This window comes from Melanerpes formicivorus, unplaced genomic scaffold, assembly GCF_026170545.1.
Source record: "Melanerpes formicivorus ecotype bairdi unplaced genomic scaffold, bMelFor1.0.p_v2 SCAF_23, whole genome shotgun sequence".
Taxonomy (NCBI): domain Eukaryota; kingdom Metazoa; phylum Chordata; class Aves; order Piciformes; family Picidae; genus Melanerpes; species Melanerpes formicivorus.
The window spans coordinates 7924526-7947236 of record NW_027142375.1 but is presented as its reverse complement, the minus strand read 5'-3'; the positions used below and the strand labels follow the sequence as shown (position 1 = coordinate 7947236).

The 22711-nt window shown below is 42.6% G+C and overlaps 1 long non-coding RNA gene across 2 annotated transcripts in view; it reads left to right on the top strand.

Moving 5' to 3' along the window:
• LOC137448194 (uncharacterized) overlaps positions 1-22711 on the top strand; it is a 73697-nt gene that overhangs the window by 33023 nt on the left and 17963 nt on the right. Inside the window, exons 3-4 of one of the 2 annotated variants that reach the window (XR_010988998.1) lie at positions 5253-5299; positions 7397-7499. This is a non-coding gene — a long non-coding RNA (uncharacterized lncRNA). Of the gene's footprint in view, positions 1-5252; positions 5300-7396; positions 8092-22711 lie in introns of those variants that run through there. The other variant, XR_010988997.1, reaches the window with a different exon arrangement.

Sequence of the window (22711 nt, the reverse complement as noted above, 5' to 3'; positions counted from 1 at the left end):
TAGGGTCCTTTAAAACAAAACTCCATTGGGGAATGTCTTATTTCAGCTTTATCCTGGAGAAGCATGCTCTAATTCTGAGCAGTGTAGAAGTATCTTGTATTTCTTGCATCAGTTTTCAAAGGAAATAGAAAAAATACCTTTGAGCTTTAGTCCTGGAACTACCTCCCTTCTTGCTGTGAGGTGAATGAGACAGGCATTTTACCTTTGTATTTTGGTTAGAAATAACTAACAGAATGACCATCTGGAACTGTTTTAAATGCAGCTATCCTGTTTGGGTTACCATATAGTATGTGAAAAGAGTTTTCCAGTCTGATAAATGCATTTTCCTCCCTGGGACAAGAGAGAAATCCTATGCAGTGCTGTGTAGCCCACAGCACAGTCCTCTCTCTGGGACCACAGAACCGCTTTGAGGTTCTTTCTGCAGCATGCTGAGACTTGCTTGGAGCTAGAGGTGTATTTTGTGATTCTATGCCTTGGTGGAACATAGGGAATAAGTATCACAGTATCGCTAAGGTTGAAAGAGACCTTGAGGATCATCAAGTCCAACCTATCAACACAGACCTCATGACTAGACCATGGCACCAAGTGCCAAGTCCAATCTCCTCTTGAACACCTCCATGGATGGTGACTCCACCACCTCCCCTGGCAGCCCATTCCAATGGCCAATGACTCTCTCGGTGAAGAATTTTCTCCTCACCTCGAGCCTAAACCTCCCCTGGCACAGCTTGAGACTGTGTCCCCTTGTTTTGGTGCTGGTTGCCTGGGAGAAGAGACCAACCCCTTCCTGGCTACAACCACCCTTCAGGTAGTTGTAGAGGGCAATGAGGTCACCCCTGAGCCTCCTCTTCTCCAGGCTAAACAATCCCAGCTCCCTCAGCCTCTCCTCATAGGGCTTGTGCTCAAGGCCTCTCCCCAGCCTTGTTGCCCTTCTCTGGACACGTTCAAGTGTCTCAATGTCCTTAAACTGAGGGACCCATAACTGGACACAGTATTCAAGGTGCGTCCTAACCAATGCAGAGTACAGGGGCACTATGACCTCCCTGCTCCTGCTGGCCACACTATTCCTAATGCAGGCCAGGATGCCATTGGCCTTCTTGGCCACCTGGGCACACTTCTGGCTCATGTTTAGGTGGCTGTCAATCAACACCCCCAGGTCCCTCTCTGTTTGGGAGCTCTCCAGCCACTCTGGCCCCAGCCTGTAGCTTTGCATGGGGTTGCCGTGGCCAAAGTGCAGCACCTGGCACTTGTACTTGTCCCTCTGCAGAGCCCTTCTTTCCTCTAACTGACTAGCATTTGCTCCTAACTTGGTGTCATCTGCAAATTTGCTGATCAATAGTCACACCTCGGAGTGCCTATGAACTCCATTAAGTCATAACTACTTTTGCATCAAAAAAAGACTGGGGAAGGCTCATTTTGCTTTAATGTTTTTTACATGCTGACAGAATTATGTTAAGGGTAAACTGCAGAGTAGTTTTGTGAATGAGGCATCCTTAAAAACTTAGTCTTTTCTGACCTACATAGATACACTTAGTTTTGGAAGTATTTCTTTGGTCCTGCACTTAACACTTCTTCTTACTCTTTGGATATATTCAGCTAATCATCCAGGACTCCATTTGTGATTTCACAGCTTATGCCCATACCAGTGTGACTATCCTGAGTGCTAAATGAAATTGTTATGAGGCAATACAATTATACCACTCCAAAGAGTTTTCTGGAGTAAATCACGCTTTGTGAGATCCTCCTAAAGAAGAAGAGCGAAGAGATGTTGGGACACAAGGAGCACTTGGTGAATGGCATACAGTCACTGAAGACAGGATCTTTCCAGGCAAACTGAAAGTCACAACCTTTTCTTTCATTTTTTTAAACTAATTTTGGGTTTATTGCAACACCTTTTCATTAGACTTATTGGTTGTAGGGTAGCATTTTTTTGTTTGTTTCATTGTAATTACCCCATTCTGGAAACTGAAGGTTGGTTTTTTTCACAGTATCACAGTATCACAGTATCGCTTAGGTTGGAAAGGACCTCGAGGATCATCGAGTCCAACCTATCAACACAGACCCCATGACTAGACCATGGCACCAAGTGCCATGTCCAATCTCCCCTTGAACGCCTCCAGGGTCGATGACTCAACCACCTCCCTGGGCAACCCGTTCCAATGACGAATGACTCGCTCGGTGAAGAACTTCCTCCTCACCTCGAGTCTAAACCTCCCCTGGCGCAGCTTGAGACTGTGTCCCCTTGTTTGTTTTCATTCATGCAGAAGCCTTTGAGCTCTTTAGCTAGTTTTGGAAAGAAGAGAAAGGACAAAATCTGGAGGGGAGAGGAGCATAGTGGGGCCACAATAAAAGGACAAGATAGAAACCAAGCACCACAGTAGAAGCTGAACCATGGAGCAAGAGAAGGTACAGTTCTGAATATGGAGATTTTGTGCATGGCCAGCTGGGGGTAATGAAGGCAAGAGGAGCAAGTGTGGAGCCTTTCCATCAGGTGGTGTCACCTCCTTGTGGGACTAGTGCCCCATAGCTCCTAGTCAGTTTACAATTTATTTGTGGCTGGTGAGTCCACAAAGAGAGAATGGAGGGAGGCTTTGAAGCTTTCCCTCTACTCTACCCACACGTGTTCCATAATCTCTTTTACACATGGTGAAAGCAAGCTGTAATCCAGCAGTTTTCTTTATCAAAAATAAAACCTCTGTGTGTTTGTATAAAAAAAACCTGCAACTGAAATGCTTGGTTGCAGTCTTTGCATAACATTACATCTTGGTGCTACTGCATAACGCTAATAATGGGAGCTAGCTGGCTTATTCCCATTTTGCTAGCTGCAGACCTGCAAAAATAAATGGTCAAAAGAAAAGGGTAACTGGTTTGTGTTTTTCTTTTCAAATCTATTTTTAATAATGAATCCCATGCTAGTAAATTGTTGAAATGTTTTATTCTTTTAATTCAGATTTAACAATGACCAAGAGGCAATTTGACCATTTTAGGTGCTGCGTGTTTTGTTAACAGAGCCGCAGCTCCTATCTAGTCCAGGTGCTTGAACACTGAGCCATTGTTATCCTGCACTCTGGAGTTCTACACAAGAATATCAAATACTGTTTAGTGGTTTTTTTTCAGAAAGAAAAGGATATAAATCCAACCCAAATAAACTGCAAAATACAGTGAATGAAGAGATTTGAGATGTTTAAGGTAGATTTTTGTAGGGTTTGTAAGATTCCAGGAGCCTACCAAAGAAGAAAAGCCCTTAAAACCTTCCAGATGATAAAAGTTTAACCCTTCTAATATTTGTCTTCCTCCTATCCAAAATCAGCTGCTTGAAATGATTCCTTTTTACACAGAAAGATATTGTCACTGGGTATATTGATATGGGTTTCTCACCTGGCAGGCAATAAATTGTTATTTCAGCAAACTAACAGGTAGTCTTTGTTCATCCATCTGGGAGTCTGTCTTAACCTTTCAGCAGACCTCTGCTGGAATTACCTGCTCAGGGTGGTTACTGTGCATTTTTTCCACAGTGTCCTTTTGCTTTTATATTTGCATCATTGCTAGGTTCTGCAGGCCTCGTTGCACTGCTGAGACACCTGGTTACAAACACAACCTCAGCAGCTGAACTGAGCGTCTCAAGGGAGTCCCTGACGGGAGCAGTTAGGCTATTCTAATGTTAAATTCTTTATGTCAACAAAATTCTGTGAGCTGCAAACAAGGTGTTGTCAAATAGAAACAGAATAAAAAAAGGAAAACACAGCATTTAGTATTGAGACCCACAAAACAGAAGGTTTGTTTTCATTTCAGTTTTTTGGAGCTCATGTGGTATAACGTTTCCAGAACCATACGTAATGATTCTCACTTCCAAAGAACACATTACCTTTTGCCCTGTAGGTAGAAGATCTGAAACACAAACATGCTTCTCAAGACTCAAAGGTGCAACTGAGAAATCAAGGTACAGAAGCTAAGGTCGAACTTAAGCAGGCTGGTGTCCAAGCAACTGGCTGCAGAGACTGCTGGAGCCTGGCACTTGAAATGGAGGGCAGTGGGGATAACATCTGCATTAGGTGTGAGCAGCTCCATTATCTGCCTAATCTGGTGGCTGAACTGAAGGAAGAAGTTGCTAGATTTAGGACTGTAAGAGAATGTGAAAGGGAGTTGGATTTGAGGAACCACGCTCTGCAGGCACCCCTAGCAGAGGGAGGTGACCCAATATGCAGTAGGAAATGGATACAGGTCCCTGTTAGGAGATGCAAAGTAAAACCCTCACAGCTCCCCTCACCTTCCCTGCTGCCCTTGCAAAACATGTATGGGGCACTGGAAGTTGAGGTGAATGAGAAGGCAGAAGAGACACCATCTGAGGTGTTGCCTAAAGCAAAACAGCCTGCCCTCCACATCAGGGCTTGTTATTGGTGATTCCCTCCTGAGGGGAACAGAGGGACCTTGACAGGCTGGACAGATGTGCAGAGTCCAAGAGCATGAGATTTAATACATCTAAGTTCCAAGTTCTACACATTGGCCACAACAACCCCATGCAGTGCTACAGGCTGGGGTCAGAGTGGCTGGAGAGCAGCCAGGCAGAAAAGGACCTGGGGGATACTGGTTGATAGTAGGCTGAATGTGAGCCAGCAGTGTGCCCAGGTGGCCAAGAAGGCCAATGGCATCCTGGCCTGCATCAGGAGCAGTGTGGCCAGCCGGAGCAGGGAAGTAATTTTGCCCTTCTACTCAGCACTGGTTAGGCCACACCTTGAGTCCTGTGTCCAGTTCTGGGCCCCTCAGTTTAGGAAAGATGTTGAGATACTGGAATGTGTCCAGAGAAGGGCAACAAAGCTGGGGAAGGGTTTGGAACACAAGCCCTATGAGAAGAGGCTGAGGGAGCTGGGGTTTCTTAGCCTGGAGAAGAGGAGGATCAGAGGAGACCTTATTGCTCTGTACAACTACCTGAAGAGATGTTGTAGATAGGTGGGAGTTGGTCTCTTCTCCCAGGCAACCAGCAACAGAACAAGAGGGCACAGTCTCAGGCTGCACCAGAGGAGGGTTAGGCTGGATGTTAGGAAGAAATTCTTCACAGAAGGAGTGATTGGCCATTGGAATGGACTGCCCAGGGAGATGGTGGAGTCACCATCACTGGAAGTGTTTAAGAAGAGCCTGGATGAGGCACTTGGTGCCACAGTTTAGCTGATTGGAGAGTGTCGGGTGATAGGTTGGACTCAATGATCTCAAAGGTCTTTTCCAACCTGGTTAATTCTATTCTATATGTTTTCCAACAGAGAAAGTGAGCCAAGAAAAGACCATTGCATATGCAGAGGAGCAAAAGGTCAGTCTAATTCCCCCATTTAGTACTGTTGAGATATATTTAGCACAAAATAAACCTTTTTAGGTGAACAGTTTTGAACAACTTCTCCTCCAGGGAGCATAAAATCTAAAGAATTATTATACTTACACATGTAACAGCATTTCACACCATGATTACCACTTGACCTTTCTTTATATTATGCCTTTTCCCAACCTTTTAGCTGTTTTAATGAGATGAAAGAACAATAAATACGGAGCTCATTCAAGCATTTAATGGATGTGGATCTTGAGAATCAGACCTATTTGTAATACAGTAAAGGTCAGAGAGTCATATCTGAGCACTTCAGATTTCTAAAGGCTTTGGGATTCTAGGTAAATTGAACAACTCAATTGGTACAGACCTTCATTCCAGTATCTTACAATATTACAAGGGGCAAACCTTGAATTTTAAGATTATAATACCATTCCTAATAATGTGTGTCATCAATGTTGAACCACCTTGGTTTTGCTCTCAGTTGAGCCTATTAACATTAGCCATCACCATCCATGTTGGAAGACAGAAGTTTACATGCCTTAGTCCTCACCACAGAATGAATAGAAATGCATAATTTAATCTGGACTGTAATGTTTTTCATGGGTTTTGAAATAAAACACTAGCAGTAGGGAGTGCTGTGAACTGGAGTTCCTCTGCCTTCAAAGTCTGACACATTTATTCACCTGTGGCATGTGGCTATGAAATCTCATGTACATTGTGTCATTTATCAATAATGTGGAGATCAGTATTGCAAGTCAGCTAAAAATTTAATGCCTGACTTGGAGCTATGGAAGCTTCAAGTCTGGAAACCACTCAACAGGGAAAACTGTACTGCCTGAGAAATCCAAATGGTCTTTCCTTCTCTCCTGTTTTAAGACATTGTTATTAGATGACACTTGATCCTTTTTAATGTCATTGTGTCTCATCCTGATTTTATTCAGGGGAAAAAGTGAATTTTGACACTGATATAAATGAAGTCTGCATCAGAATCTTTGTATTTCTCTGGATTATGTTAATTATGGACTTCAGCCTTTTGCCAGTCCATATCTTTAGTATCACAGTATAACTAAGGTTGGAAGAGACTTCAAGGATCATCGAGTCCAACCTATCAACACAGACCCCATGACTAGACCATGGCACCAAGTGCCACGTCCAGTCCCCTCTTGAACGCCTCCAGGGATGGTGACTCCACCACCTCCCTGGGCAGCACATTCCAATGATGAACGACTCACTCACTGAAGAACTTTCTCCTCACCTCGAGTCTAAACCTCCCCTGGTGCAGCCTGAGACTGTGTAGGTTGAATACTAGAAGAAAGTTCACTGAAAAGGTTTTCAAACACTGGAACAGGCTCCCCCTGTTGAATCCCCACCCCTGGATGTGTTTAAATGATGCACAGATGTGGTGATGAGAGACGTGGTTTAGCATGTCACTTGGTAGTTAGGTAAAGTTTGGACTCAATGATCTTAAAGGTCTTTTACAACCAATATGATTCTGTGATCTTATATAGGACTTAAAAATTGCTATGAAATTTAAAGTCCAAGTAGTGCAATTAAACTTACACAAATAGTATCTGACAGCCCAACATCCTACCAACAACTTTTCAGTGGTGTTTTTCCTGTATTGGTTCCATATGTTTCTGATGGGTTTGGATGCTCAAAATGCACCCTTAACACAATTCTAATTACATCATTGAGCAACTGGGCAAAACACACAGAGTGATTATTGTGGGATAATCACATCTTTGGGCCACTTTGTTTCAGGGATGAGGTTTAGCACATGACACTAATGATTAACATACTCCCCTGCTCATTGCTTTATTGCAGCTCAGAAACGTTTTCATTAGAAATGTCATTTTGTGCTACATTAAAAGTATTGCATAACCATTGGTTGTGTCTAGAACTTTGGTGTGTGGTGTAACTAAATCTTAAAGGCATAGCCTAAAACCACCATACTTTTGTTACCAAATAAATAATCTGCAAATGAAAATGCATCTTCCAGCTAAGTAATTTGTGAAGACTCTTCATAAACAATTAAAACCTGTCACCCTGAATTGTCTTTTTTTTTCCCCCTTTTCTGTTCTACAGATTTCAAGCTGAGGTTTATAAGGATTCTGAATTTTACAGCATAAAGCCAGTAGATACCTTGAAGCATTACTTAAGAAGAGGTGAAAAGTGGAAGTCACTTTGGGTCAGTCTTGTCAGGAAAAGTGGAGTCAGTCTGGATGCCCCATAAATGTGACACAGCTACCTATCTGTAGAGTAAGCAATAAGGGTCTGACTTTGAATGTGACACTGCTAAGGTTTTAAAGTAGTGGCAGTAACACTGCTGTCATTTTACTGGCTGTTTATGTTTCTGAATGATGCCAGCTAGAGTGGTTTACAGATAAAGATGCATGTGTCATTGCCTTTTAAACTGGGTCCTAACCCTTCAAAGCAAGCAAGCATGCAGAACATCATGAAAATACATGGGTGACTGTGACACTAGCTGAGGATTAGAAGCACAGATGGGTCCAGATTGACCAACTTTTTCTGATTTACCTCACTCAGCTGAAGTGTATTCTTTATTTATGTCGTATATTTGAGCCACTCTACTCATGGCCTGATTACTAAGTGCACACAGATTCCATCCTTTGTAACAATTTTTAGCCATCATTTAAGAGCTGTATATGGTAGAAGCTATTGATGTGAAAGGGGCTAAACTGCTGGAGACAGTGGTGAAAAGTTCCTTCACCTATTTGTGGATGAGAGCATTGAGTCGATCATCAATAAATTTGTGGACGACACCAAGCTGGGGGCAGGAGTTGATCTGCTGGAGGGTAGAGAGGCTCTGCGGAGGGACCTTGACAGGCTGGACAGATGGGCAGAATCCAATGGCATAACATTTAACACATCCAAGTGCCGGGTTCTGCACATTGGCCACAACAATCCCATGCAGTGCTACAGGCTGGGGTCAGAGTGGCTGGAGAGCGGCCGGGCAGAGAGGGACCTGGGGGTGCTGCTCAATGGTAGGCTGAACACGAGCCTGCAGTGTGCCCAGGCAGCCAAGAGGGCCAATGGCATCCTGGCCTGCATCAGGAACAGTGTGGCCAGCAGGAGCAGGGAGGTCATTCTCCCCCGGTATGCTGCACTGGTTGGGCCACATCTTGAGTACTGTGTCCAGTTCTGGGCTCCTCAGTTTAGGAAGGAGGTTGAGTTGCTCAAACGTGTCCAGAGAAGGGCAACAAAGTTGGTGAGGGGTTTGGAACACAAGCCCTATGAGGAGAGACTGAGGGAGCTGGGGTTGCTTAGCCTGGGGAAGAGGAGATTCAGGGGTGACCTTATTGCTCTCTACAACTACCTTAAGGGAGGTTGTAGCCAGGTGGAGGTTGGTCTCTTCTCCCAGGCAGCCAGTACCAGAACAAGAGGACACAGTCTCAAGCTGTGCCAGGGGAGGTTCAGGCTGGATGTTAGGAAGAAGTTCTATACACAGAGAGTCATTGTCCATTGGAATGGGCTGCCTGGGGAGGTGGTGGAGTCACCATCATTGGAGGTGTTCAGGAGGAGACTTGATGGGGTGCTTGGTGCCATGGGTTAGTTGATTAGGTGGGTCGGATTGGTTGATATGTTGGGCGCAATGATCTTGAAGGTCTCTTCCAACCTGGTCTATTCTATTCTATTTGAGAAATACTGCCCCAAGGTTTATGTGCATCCTGGTCCCTTTAATACTTTCTTCCTTAAAAAAAAAGTAAGCAAAAAATCTTATGCCTTTGGGCAAGCAAAGAATAGCTCAGCACGGAAAAACAAACAAACCAAGCAGCCCACAGAACTATAATGCACCTTGTGAGACTTAAATTAGCTGGGGCTTTCTAATGGAAAATACTGTGCCATGTTAGAAGCACACAGTACTGTAAATGTAATGCTTATTCACCTGGCTGCATCCTTAAAAACCTTAGCAGAAGGAGCATTTGGCTGTTCTAAGCTTTTTGCTTTTCTAAGCTTTTTGCTTTAAGTTAATGTCATTTACAGAGAAAAACAGAAATAAAACCAAAACTGCAACTGTGTGTGCAGTGTTTTAATTTAAACAAGCATATTGTGGCTAAGGTGCAAACCAACAGACCTTGAGCTCTTAATCCTGAAAGCTCTATTGCAGGAGACAGGAGTAATACTTGATTTAATTAGTAACTTGTCATTTCTAATGTTTGTAATGTAATTTGCCTTTTTAGTCTTTGTTATTTCCATGGACAGTGTTTGTATGTGTCCTGTGTAACAAATGCTGGGAGCACTTTCCATGTATGCAGTTGCAGAAACACATTTTGTAGGGATATTAAACTTTTATAGAGGGTTGTTACTGCCAATTCATAGTGCTTGATCCAAATATTAACATCTCAATCACTGTAATATTCTCCTCCTCTGTAATGAGATTTGTTTAAGCAGGACCTGACAGGAAATGAGCCTGTGAGATGAGCATGAGGTGCAAGGATAAAGATGAAACAAATGGAACTTGGCCCCAGACTATGTACCCTGAAAAACAATGATTGTCTAAATTCAGTTCCAGGTGATACAGAACACCCTCCAGGGCAACTCTACCAGATAAATTTGCACAAAGGAAAGCATAGCCAGTTTTTAAACAGATAATTAAAGTATTGCAGAAGGTTGTGGAGGCTCTCAAGTTTCACTTAAAACTATGTAAAGTGATGCTAGCTACTGTAAAGTCACTGATCTAAGCTACTGTTAAGACCAAATAATCATTTGCTTGGATTAGTATCTGTTCCATTTCCAACCCTGAAATTAAGTAATTGTAGCATTTTCATATAGAATATTTCCTTTTCCTGGTGAGACCTCACCTTGAATGCTTTGTTCAGTTTTGGGCCCTATGCTACAAGAAGGGCATTGAGATGCTGGAGTGTGTCCTGAGAAGGGCAACAAAGCTGGTGAAGGGCACAAATCTTATGAGAAGCAACTGAGAGAAGTGGAGGTGTTTAGTCTGGAGAAAAGGAGGCTGAGGGGAGAGCTCATTGCTCTCTACAACTACCTGAAACAAGATTGTAATATACTGGGGGTTGGTCTTTTCACCCTAGTATCAGGTGATAGAACAAGAGGAAATGGCCTACAAATTGTGCCAAGGAAGGTTTAGATTAGATATTAGGTAAAACTTCTTTCTTGCAAGAGTGACCAGGCATTGGTTTAGGTTGCCCATGGAGGTGGTGGAGCCACCATCTCTGAAAGCGTTCTAGAAACACATGGACGTGGCACTTTAGGACATGGTTTAATGGCCATGGTGGTATTAGCTCAATGGTTGGATTTTTCAACTGAAACAATTCTATAAAACAGAACCTTTTGAAGTGGAAAAATGAGGAAATGAGAAAAAAAAGTCATAGCTTTCAAAAATCTTAGTGAAAAATCTCCACTTTCTCACCATCATATATCTCCTTTTTAGCTCTGAACACAGAAGTCCAGTGGCTGCCTTGTGGAAGTCCTAGCACTACAAAACTCAGCTGTCATTGAGGGCTCAGCCCACCAGCTCTTTGAACTGTGGATTCAGAGAATGGTTTGAGTCAGAAGTGATCTTTAAAGGTCACCTGGTCCAACTGCTCTGCAGTGAGCAGGGACATATTCCATGAGGTCAGGTTTCTTAGAGCCCCATCCAACTTGACCTTGAAGGTTTCCCTAGATGGGACAGTTTAAATAAGGTATGACCATGCCTTGGTCTTTTCTATGTACTTTTGGGGACAAAGTCATGCCAACCTGAGAGCCACTGAGCTCTCAGAAAATTCAAAGGGAGAATATTTCATGATACTGAAGTGAATTGTAAAATTGCAAAGAGAGTTTGAGAGAGTAAATGCTTCACACTTGGGAGGGAAATAATATTTCTGCTTTGTACTTCATAACATTTCCAAACCAATAAGCTGGTGCAGGATTCTATTTTTATACTTGTGGTGAGAGTAGGAGTTAGCTTTTGATTCCCTGAAATCACAAAGGATTGATACACTGGAACTTCTTTCAGATTGATAACTTCTTACAAGCTTTGATCAACTATAATAAGGACCATATTCCTCAGAATTGTCTGAAAGTCATCAAGGAATATCACTGGAAAAACCTAGATTTCAACCCCAGTTATGTTAAAAACAACCCCAAACTTTCCAGCAGCTGGTCTCTATGCCTTGATCATCAATATAGTACAATTCACTGAGCTATACACATCAGTTCCTCTCCTGCCTAGCCCTGATGGGGCGAATTTCTGTTATTGACATTTGTTGTTATTTTGATAACTTCAGCTTAGTGCTCTAGGGAGAATGTGACAGCAACCACAGATAAATTGGGAAGTATTCATTGCTTAACAGTATGCATGCATCTGCTTGGTTTTAGCAGAAAGTGCTTAAAAAACAAATGGTACTGTCCAGGACTTTCTGATTGTCATTGTGATGCAAGCTGGGAAATATTCTTCTCCAGATGCGCATGTTTCACTTGAAACATCAATTTGAGTCTGGCTGTCTGGATTGTAGAACAGAGATTATCACTTGTGAGTCCCTTGAGCACTTCGCAGCAGGATTCCTCCATTCATCCTAGGATTGTAGCATATTATCATTTAATTAGAAGATTGTAAAAAACTAATCAATTCTAGTTGAAATCTACTCAAGCTGACTGCCTGTCTGGCTTCCACCTGTATTCTAAAGCCATGAAAGTGATACACATAAATTAATTTTCGCTGGAGAGTAGAGCCACTGAGGATGCATTCAGTTCCGCCTAAGATACCCTTATGTAAGCTGTAATCAGAGCTCCTGTAGTCATTAGGTCAGTGATGAGATAATAATCTCCATGTGTCTCACTGCTGTGTAGAAAGATGGCCCTAAAGAAAGTGTGTGTGATGAGAGACTGCTAAGATTATCTGAAAGTCTTTCACCAGGATTCCTCTGTAACTATTGCAATGAATACGAGACCAGTTTCTTGTGTAGTGTACTGCATCTTTGTCAAGGGGTATGGTGAAGGACAACCAAAATGTTGTGTGTTGGCCCAGGCAAATCCTGAATTAGCAGCAGCTACAGAAAATCTAGAAGCCATCAGGAAAAGGCCTTTTCTAAGGACTGCTTGATTAATGAACATTCTTTTCCAGTATCTTGAACCCACTTAATTTTGTCTTATTTTGTTTAGTTAGTTAATTTTATTTCAATTTGATTTTATAGCTTCCTGGTTCACCTGTTTGAAATGTGTTTTCATTTGGGACTATCAAAGCTTGCCTCACAAACTTACCAAAGAACATTCCATAGTTTGGGTGGTAGCACATGGAACTGTTTATCAGAAATGACTGTGTAATGCTTCAGTTGCTTTCTGTGGTGTTAGAGCTTGCACTCAGGAAAATTGGAGCCTTTTAGTCACTTGGCAGGAAGATCTCACCTTCATTTACTTCACTGCAACATGCAGAGGTCCATCACCCTTGTGAGTCAGGAAGGGAAAGACAAGAACTTGATTCTGTGCTTAAAACATGGGCCCAAGGCTTGGGGGCTGCCAGAAGCTTGCTCCTGTCACTCAGAGGGTATAGTTTAATCATCAAATTTTCAATATCAAGTAATGATTATGAACACTGCAGCTCAGACTAATGCAACTGTTTGAATCCATAGTTTCCTAAGCAGCCCCTGCTCCCTCTACACCATCCCCTTGCTTCATCTTCCCAAAGCAGCCCCTGCTCCCTCTACACCATCCCCTTGCTTCATCTTCCCAAAGCAGCCCCTGCTCCCTCTACACCATCCCCTTGCTTCATCTTCCCAAAGCAGCCCCTGCTCCCTCTACCCCATCCCCTTGCTTCATCTTCCCAAAGCAGCCCCTGCTCCCTCTACCCCATTCCCTTGCTTCATCTTCCCAAAGCAGCCCCTGCTCCCTCTACACCATCCCCTTGCTTCATCTTCCCAAAGCAGCCCCTGCTCCCTCTACACCATCCCCTTGCTTCATCTTCCCAAAGCAGCCCCTGCTCCCTCTACACCATCCCCTTGCTTCATCTTCCCAAAGCAGCCCCTGCTCCCTCTACACCATCTTCCACCCTGCTTAAACAGCTTCTGCTCCTGCTCCACCTCCACCACCATTTTCACACCCATCCCAGAGCCAGGGACAAGATCCTCAACCAGCCAAGATACCACACAGAGGAGCTCAGCCCCAGTAAGGAGGCCCAGCCAGCACCCATGGGTGATATTGGAGTAGTCATCAAATCTCTTCCTACCTAGCCGGGGGGCCACCAGGCCCCCCGGCCTTTGTTGTCACCACCACCATCACCCAGTGTGCACCACAAGGACTCACCAGTGATGAGAGGAGGATCCTCCAGCCCAGATGGGCTCAGCTTGGGGCTTCTGCCTTTCCTGGGGTGGATTAAATAGGGGAGTGGGTGGGGAGGGCAAAGTGGCCACACCTGGGGTGGGACGAGACTCCAACAGAGCTCAGGTGCTCTGCAATTTGAGGGGGGAAAAGGGGGAAAATGGGGCAGGGGGGATGGAAGAGGGACAGAAATGTTGGGAAAGGGAAGGTGGTAGTGAAAGAAGAGGATTTTTAAATAACTTTATTTTCCATCAATCTTCCATAATGCACAACTGCAGTTCATGGTTTGCTTTGCCTCCATGCAAAAAGAACAAACCCATCAATACTTCAAAAAATAAAGCACAATGGGGGCTATTACAATGAAACCTTTCCATAAGTATCATTTTGCTTGGCGGAAAAATCTGTGCTCTTCAGATCAAACTAACAAGTTTTAACAACAACAACAAAAAAGTTCTCCAAGAGTGAATTTTCTCTCTGGATACCAGCAGAAAACACCAGGATGATGAAGGGGCTGGAGCACAGGCCCTCTGAGGAGAGGCTGAGAGCCATGTGGCTTTTTAGTCTGAAGAAGAGAAGATTGAGAGGGGATTTAATAAATGTTTATAAATATCTGAGGGCTGGGGATCAAGAGGGAGGGAACAGGCTCTGATCAGTTGCACCCTGTGATAGGACAAGGGGTAATGGATATAAACTAAAGCACAGGAGGCTCCACTTCAATATGAGGAGGAACTCCGTCACTGTTAGGGTCACAGAGTACTGGAAGAGCCTCTCCAGAGAGGTTGTGGAGTCTCCTTCTCTGGAGACTTTCAAGACCCTTGTGGATGCATTCCTGTGTGACCTGCACTAGATTCTATGGTCTTGCTCTGGCAGGGGGGTTGGACTCAATGATCTTCAGGGGGCCCTTCCAACTCCTAACATCCTGTGATCCTATGATCCTTAAAGCCATCTAGGCATCTTACTAATGATTAGTAAACTGCTGTTGACATAAATAACTAACTGTGATTTTTGCAAGACATGTGTGCCAGGTGTTTAGATGAGAAATGGCCTATTGGAATACAGGAATAGCTTCCAGAAGGGGTTTGGAATGTCACCTAAGTTTAGGTTTGTCATTAAATATATAAAAATCACATCAAATCTCCTTTTGTTTTTGAAAGACCTTCACACACATCTACACGTGTGCACAAGTGGAACATTTGAGTTTACTGACAACTGTCTTTTGGGTTAATGATTGAATCCAAGACCATGCTTACCACCAACTATCTATTGAACTTTTGAGAGAGATTATTTGTTATTTGTTATGTATTAAGTATGGTAATGGAGCAACTGCAACACAAAGCCTTCTTGAAGCAAAGACATCTTGTGGTACCTTGGGAGATAGAGAGCGGACGGAGTTTCTTTGCTGACGGCTGATTATTCTTACTTATTAAAAAAGGCTTCAAATGATTTAGAAAGAGATGACATTAATTAGGTTTAGAAAGCTTTGACTTGGCTTAAGACTTTTTTTTCTTGGAAATGTTTAGATCTGAAATCTCACAGCAAAAGATATAGGGCAGGAGGGCTAAAAAATGTGTAGTGTGTGGATTATTCTAACTGTTTTCTCTTAAGATCACCATTTAAGAGGATGAACAAGATTCATTTTTTGTTGAAACTGTTAAAAATCTGTGAGATATGGCATCTGAGAGTTTTATGCTGTGTTTCAGCAATTTCCTGGTTTTCTTTCTGCTCTTGTAATATCCATTATTGTCTTGTTCTGAAGGAAATACATATCTAGTGGGTAAACAAAGATAGCTTTTACCATCGGTCTTCCTCTTCTGGCCCATCTTCCCCTGGTCCAAAACTCCCATCACCTGCTGCAGGCTCAGTTGGTAGCGCATCAGACCCTTAATGGGAAGGTCGTGAGTTCAAGCCTGCAGTGGGCAGTAGTGTCCTCTCTACTCTAGTCATGAGGTCTGTGGTGACAGGTTGGACTCGATGATCTTTGAGGTCTCTTCCAACCTTAGGAATACTGAAATGGTAAGGATCTGTTCACCTCAACCTTAGCTTTGTGATCTTCCAGTTGCCCATTCAGATTAAAGTGCATCTACCCTAATGAAGTTTGTCCCTACCCTAAAAGATAGCTTTACTGAAGAATCACTATTTTTATGTCACATATCCATACCGATGCACGTTTATAAAGTGCAAACACTTACCTTTTGGCTAATAATAGCCTTTCAATGATTTGGGTTTTTAAAACTCTTTTTCATGCTCAGCAATCCCCCCTGAAACTCATGGATTCCTTTGTTGGTTTAATGTGTTCTTCGTAGAAGAGCACTAATGCATCTGTTTCTCGTCTGGTTGTATCTCAAAGGACCTTTTCCTGTTCTGACCTCCAGCTTTGAATCGAGTCCTGTCTTTTTGATATTTATTTACTTCCCCTTACATCTCCTTATGAATTATTTTTTTTTCTGGAAGTGGTTAGCAGCAGTTTTTCTCTCAGCTACACTTAGTTCCTAGAAGGAAGAATTCTGCACCACAGGAAAAAAAAAACACAGAAAAAAAGTTACATTTCCCTCTGCTGTTATCTGTTTCCTGGGTTAGGCCATCAGTTATCACACTGTCATTTAAGGCAAATGTCTTTCCTAACCACTTTTCAAAATGCACATTCAATGCATGTTCAACCACACTTCCTTTCACAAGGTGGGAGGATCCAGTTAAAACTGCTATTTTCACAGCTGATTTATGCCATTGATGGCACCTCGAGTACTGTGTCCAGTTCTGGGGCCCTCAGTTTAGGAAGGAGGTTGACTTGCTGGAACGAGTCCAGGAGAAGGGCAATAAAGTTGGTGAGGGGTTTGGAACACAAGCCCTATAGGAGAGACTGAGGGAGCTGGGGTTGGTTAGCCTGGAGAAAAGGAGACTCAGGGGTGACCTTATTGCTGTCTACAACTACCTGAAGGGAGGTTGTAGACAGGCAGAGGTTGGTCTCTTCTCCCAGGCAGCCAGCACCAGAACAAGAGGACACAGTCTCAGGCTGCGCCAGGGGAGGTTTAGGTTGGATGTTAGGAAGAAGTTCTATACAGAGAGAGTGATTGCCCATTGGAATGGGCTGCCTGGGGAGGTGGTGGAGTCCCCATCATTGGAGGTGTTCAGGAGGAGACTTGATGGGGTGCTTGGTGCCATGTTTTAGTTGATTAGGTGGGTTGGATTGGTTGATGGGTTGGACACAATGATCTTGAAGGTCTCTTCCAACCTGGTTTACTATTCTATTATTCTATTCTAACTTTTATAAGGAGCTGTAGCTATAATTTTTGATTCTCCAGTAGGTATTTATTCGTAGCAATAATATGCTCCAGAGCTTATGAAGTTGTTGAATGGGCAGCACCATAGCTGAAGAAATTCATTCTTCAAAAATGCAAAATACACATTGGAATGAAAAATTTGAACTTCTTATGAATAATTCTTTACTTTTGTTTATTCATTATTAACTTGGGGAAGAAGTCTGCTTGTGAATAGTTCAAAGAAAACTTTCATGTTAGTGCCATTTTGAGCTGATAGTTGGACTGGACAATCTCAAGGTCCTTCTAGCCTATATGATCTCATGATTCTAAAGATAAAGCATAGATTTGATTAATTCAGTTATATTTTACAAGATGATTGACTTCAGTGGAAGAATAAAAAGGAAATAGTTTTCTGTGCAGTGTCTATATTATGCATGCTAAAATGGCTCATACTGGATCTTCGGGAGAAGATCTTCAGTATGATGATAGTGGGACTCCAGAACAGGCTGTCCAGGGAGATTGTAGATGCCTCCTCCCTGGGAGTATTGGATGAGGCCTTGAGCAGCCAAGTCCCATTGAGAGGTATCCCTGATCAGGGCAGGGAGGTTGGAGTAGATGATTTCTGAGGTTCCTTTCAACCTAAGCCATTCTATGATGATTCTATGATTCCATGTATCTGTAGCACTTAAGAGAGTGAGTGGTAAGAAAGAGTTGTAATAATATACTAAAAAATGCTGCACACATTTCATGCAGGAAAAAATGCTTTTGACTTGTTTCTTGTAACTGAACTGTAACTGACCTTAGTCCAAAACTTTAAAGATGCAGAAACAGTCCAAGGAAACACATCTTTCAACCATGCCCAGTTAATGCCCAGTTTCCTACCTACAAAAAGTTAGAGGGTGAGGAGGAGCTGAGTCCATTATTAAGTTTCAGTAGGTGGAACAAACACTGCAGACTGGTAGCTATGGAACAGGATCCTTCCCTGTCATTGCACATCTGTTTTTTAGCAGAATTAGTACTCACTGATTCAATAGAATCCTGCACTTCTCTTGGGTTTAACTATAGTTACAGTTGGCATTTCATAGAGCCTCTACTTAGCTCTCTGGGCTCAGCCTTTTTCTCCATCTAAGCATTCACAACATAGTCAACAGTGAATAACTATTTTATCCCTATTCAATGATCCTGAATTGTGCTATTCAATCTTAAATTTAAAATCAGTTGGAGTTCCTCAGCTGGAACCTTGGAGCAATCCACAATTTGAACGACATAATGTTCAATGTGATGTCCCACGGGGAGGACTGTTATGTACAGCAGTAGCATTAACCAGTATTAGCTGATGAAAAGATGGAAATTCAGACTGAAACACTGGCATTTTGCTGGCATCCATCTTTAAAGTTATAATGAAATGCTGAACAAATATTCACCAGTTGTCTTCCACTTTTTTCAGAGCATTTTACATAGAGCAAAATTTCATCAGCTCCATTTTTACAACTGCAGCAACTTCTCAATCTTCTTCATTTAATATTTACATACAGTATTTTACAATGTGCAACCCTGGCTTATGAAACCTCTTCCAGCTGGCTCATATCAGGCCTGTTAAGGGTATGAATCACTGTGTAAGGAAATCCATGAAATGGATGTAAAGAGAAGGCAAACTCATATTTGTTCTGGGGGGAAAATGAACAATGCAGGCACGTCTTAGTGACAAGTGTGTAGAGTTTATTTACCTTAGCTGCTGATTATCTAAATAAACTTGAAGGCAGAGTATCAGTTATTAGTGATCTCTGCTTCCACCTTCACAGGTGTTCTGTGCTCCCTGACTCATAATTCAGTGTCTTTCTTTAGGCAGAGAGAGAAACAGAGCTGTATGCATTTTTCTTATGGAAGTTTCCACAGCCAGCAGTTCTCAGTGATGATAATTGGTAAAGCTGTTAGTAATCAACCTTCATCCTGGACAGCTGAGTTAAAACATCCTCTTTTCACAATTAACAATTTACAGAATGTGACTTTAAATGAGAAACAATGACAGGATCAAGTGCACCTTTAGTAAACACCAATTTAGGCAAGAGTGTTGATCTGCTTGAGGGTAGGAAGTCTCTACAGAGGGTTCTGGACAGGCTGGGTCTATGAGCTGAGGCCAGTGGTATGAGGTTCAACAAGGCTAAGCGCTGAATCCTTCACCTGGGCCACAAGAGCATCTTAAAGGTGATACTCTGTGGGTAGTGATGCCCACTGATCTTTCTCATGTGTTGAAGTTTTAATATATGAACAGATGCATTTGACCATGCAGTCAGAAGATTTTTATGTGTTTACAGTAAATGGCAAGAAGAGCAGGTTAGGAAACAGAAAAATCACTGAATCACAGAATGTTAGAGTTTGGAAGGGACCCCGAAAGATCATCCAGTCCAACCCCTCTGCCAGAGCAGGATCACCTATACCAGATAACACAACAATGCATCCAGGCAGGTTTTGAATATCTCCAGAGAGGGAGACTCCACAATCCCCTTCACAGGAAGAATTCTTTTTAAGTATTTTCAGTGACATTAAAGACTTATTTCCATTCTTTAAAAGACAACAGTTGTCTGCTAAAATATGTGTGAAAATTATGGTTTGACATTCACATATGTTACAATAAGTAGGTCTATCATCAGAGTATCACAGTATCACCAAGGTTGGAAGAGACCTCAAAGATCATCAAGTCCAACCTGTCACCACAGACCCCATGACTAGACCATGGCACCAAGTGCCAAGTCCAATCCCCTCTTGAACACCTCCAGGGATGGTGACTCCACCACCTCCCTGGGCAGCCCATTCCAATGGCGAACAACTCTCTCAGTGAAGAACTTTCTCCTCACCTCCAGCCTAAACTTCCCCTGGCACAACTTGAGACTGTGTCCTCTTGTTCTGGTGCTGGTTGCTTGAGAGAAGAGAACAACTCCCTCCTGGCTACAACCACTGCAAATAAAATTAAAAAAGGAAGGAAGAAAAGGTAGTATCTTTATTAGTGTTAAAGCTAAAAACTTGGACTAAGTTCATCCTTCTGGCAGATATGGTGCAATGTGTATTATTTATCACTGCAATCATTGTGGTCAGCAGATGAGAGCACTTCAACATAGTGAAAATACACTGTGTACCTGGAAAGGATTATACAAGGCCACAGTTCAACAAGTTTGCCACAGAGAGTAATGGCACTCTGCTGTGACTTGTGGAGCATGGTTCCCTGGTAACTAAGTTTCCCAACAACAAGTGTTTATAGTTTAGAGTACTGGGGTGTAAGATGCAGTACGTAGTCCTGCTGAAGCTACAATTATACTTTATTTATGTTGCATCCTATGAAAGGATCACAAAAGGGAATGGTGAGTTTTGTAGTGACAACCTTCCCATTCAGAAGCCATGAAGTAGGAAGCACTCTGGTAAAAAATAAAAGGAAAAAAATCCCCAGGGAGATGTTGGAGCAACCCTTACTGCTGGTTTCAGTGCAGAAGGATTTCTTCCCATATTTACTGCTTGAGCCTTTGATGGATGAGTGTACTTGAACGCTGGTCAGATCCATGTTACCATGGAGGCAAATTTGACGTGTCTAGAAATAAGTGTCTTTTAAAAGCACTGTTTCTGTGTTAATTATTCTTAGGCCTTGCATGCTACACTGCTGACACTATACTAATCTCTCTGAGATGCCCTTACTGAGCAGAAGTCCTCATTAGTCTCTCACTTTAAGATCCGTCACCATTAAACATTGGACTGGCTGCCTCATTATCCCTAAGAAATCAAGTCAACCTTTTTTATTAAGCTCTAAGTTGCAGTTTCATCTTTCCACTTTCTTATTTTTAATTTATATATCCTTCTTAAATTTCCTGACTGCACATCACCAATTCGAGCATTAAGCTGGCAGATGAGATCTAAATCTTTAATCCTGCAAATCCACCAGGCTTTTGTGGAGGTATGCACTCCCTCCTGCTTTTGAGGTTTTTCCATTAAACCTGAAATAGGAAAATTTTGGTTTAAGTGGAACTCACTGTTGTAAGTTCTGTCTGTTTAGCCTGGAGAAGAGGAGGCTCAGGGGAGACCTTATTGCTCTCTACAGCTACCTGAAGGGAGGTTGTAGCCAGGTGGGAGTTGGTCTCTTCTCCCAGGTAACCTGTGACAGAACAAGAGGACACAGTCTCAAGTTGTGCCAGGGGAGGTTTAGTCTGGATTTTAGGAAAATATTCTTCACAGAAGGAGAGATTGGCCATTGGAATGGGCTGCCCAGGGAGGTGGTGGAGTTAGCATCACTGGAAGCATTTAAAAAGAGACTGGATGAGGCGCTTAGTGCCATGGTTTAGTTGATTAGACAGTGTTGAGTGATAGGTTGATGATCTCGAAGGTCTCTTCCAACCTGGTTAATTCTGTGATACTCTAGAGAAACAAAACTATTTCAGACAACTCATCTGCTGCAGCCTCTGTTGTGTTGCCTTATCTTTTTTTCAAAATGGTCTTTCAAGCCTCATTCTTGTCTTCAGCTTTTGCCTCTCCTGTGTGTGAAAAGAGTACTTTTCAAGATCACTCAGCTGTACTTATCACTCAGTACTTATCACTCAGCTGGCTGACTTCTTATGTCACCCAGCTCATATACAAAATGAAAATGATAATGCTGTTGTTACTTTTTTTTCCCTCTCTGTTTACAATTTTAAATGCTTCAGAATGCATAGGACATGGTTACAGTGTCCTATGATCTTTTTTACTGAATTGAGCACAAGAAACACACATTCCTGTCTAGACCCTACAGATCTGGCCATTGCTATACACGCCATTGTTATCAAGCAGAAACATTTCTCCTCCTATTATTATCTCCAAGTACCTGATCTCCACCATTTAATTGCAGACATTGAAATGTGCTGCCCAGGGAGGTGGTGGAGTCACCATGCCTGGGAGTGTTCAAGAGGGGATTGGATGTGGCACTTGGTGCCATGGTTTAGTCATGAGGTTTGTGGTGACAGGTTGGACTTGATGATCTTTGAGGTCTCTTCCAACCTTGGTGATTCTGTGATTCTGTGAAATTGGATGTTTGGTAAAGGATTCTAATGATAGCTGTGTTCAAAACTGGTGTTAGTTAGCACATTCATGTTCTGCCAGGAGCTGTTGAAAGAACATAGAGTAAAAGAAAACATGTCCTCTAAACTTTATACCCTTCAGACTCAAAGGTACTGTCTATAACTCCTTAAAATGCATCATTTTAAATTAAATATACTTTAAAACATCAAAATACAAAAAAAACCCCAAACCCAACCAGATTTAAGCTATCATGTTTACTTATCCCTATTCTTAATAGATTCTGGATAGCAATCTGTGTAAACTCAGAGCTTCACTCAAGAAAGCAGCTGCAGAGAAAATCCAACATCAAGGTGATGTGAACTGAACAAACAGCTATTGACCTGGCCAACAAGTTGGTCATAGAATCATAAAAGGTCTGTGTTAGAAGGGACTTCCAAAGGTCATCCAGTCCAACCCCCTCTGCAGTCATCAGGGACATCCTCAACTAGATCAGGTTGCCCAGAGCCCGGTTGAGCCTCAGCCTCACCTTGAATATCTCCAGGGATGGGTCCTCAACTACCACCCTGGGCAACCTGTTCCAGTGTTCCACTACCCTCATGGTAAAGATCCTGTTCCTAGCATCCAATCTGAATCTACTCTTCTCTAGTTTGAAGCCATTGCCTCAGGGTGCTTGAGGTAAGAAGATTTTGCTTGAATGTTCATTCTAGTGTAAGGTTGTAGATATTCAGAATGCATAGGACATGGTTACAGTGTCCTGTGATCTTTTTTACTGAATTGAGCACAATATTTGCTGAGCATGAGATTAAATTTAAATTTGTGAGGATTGTGT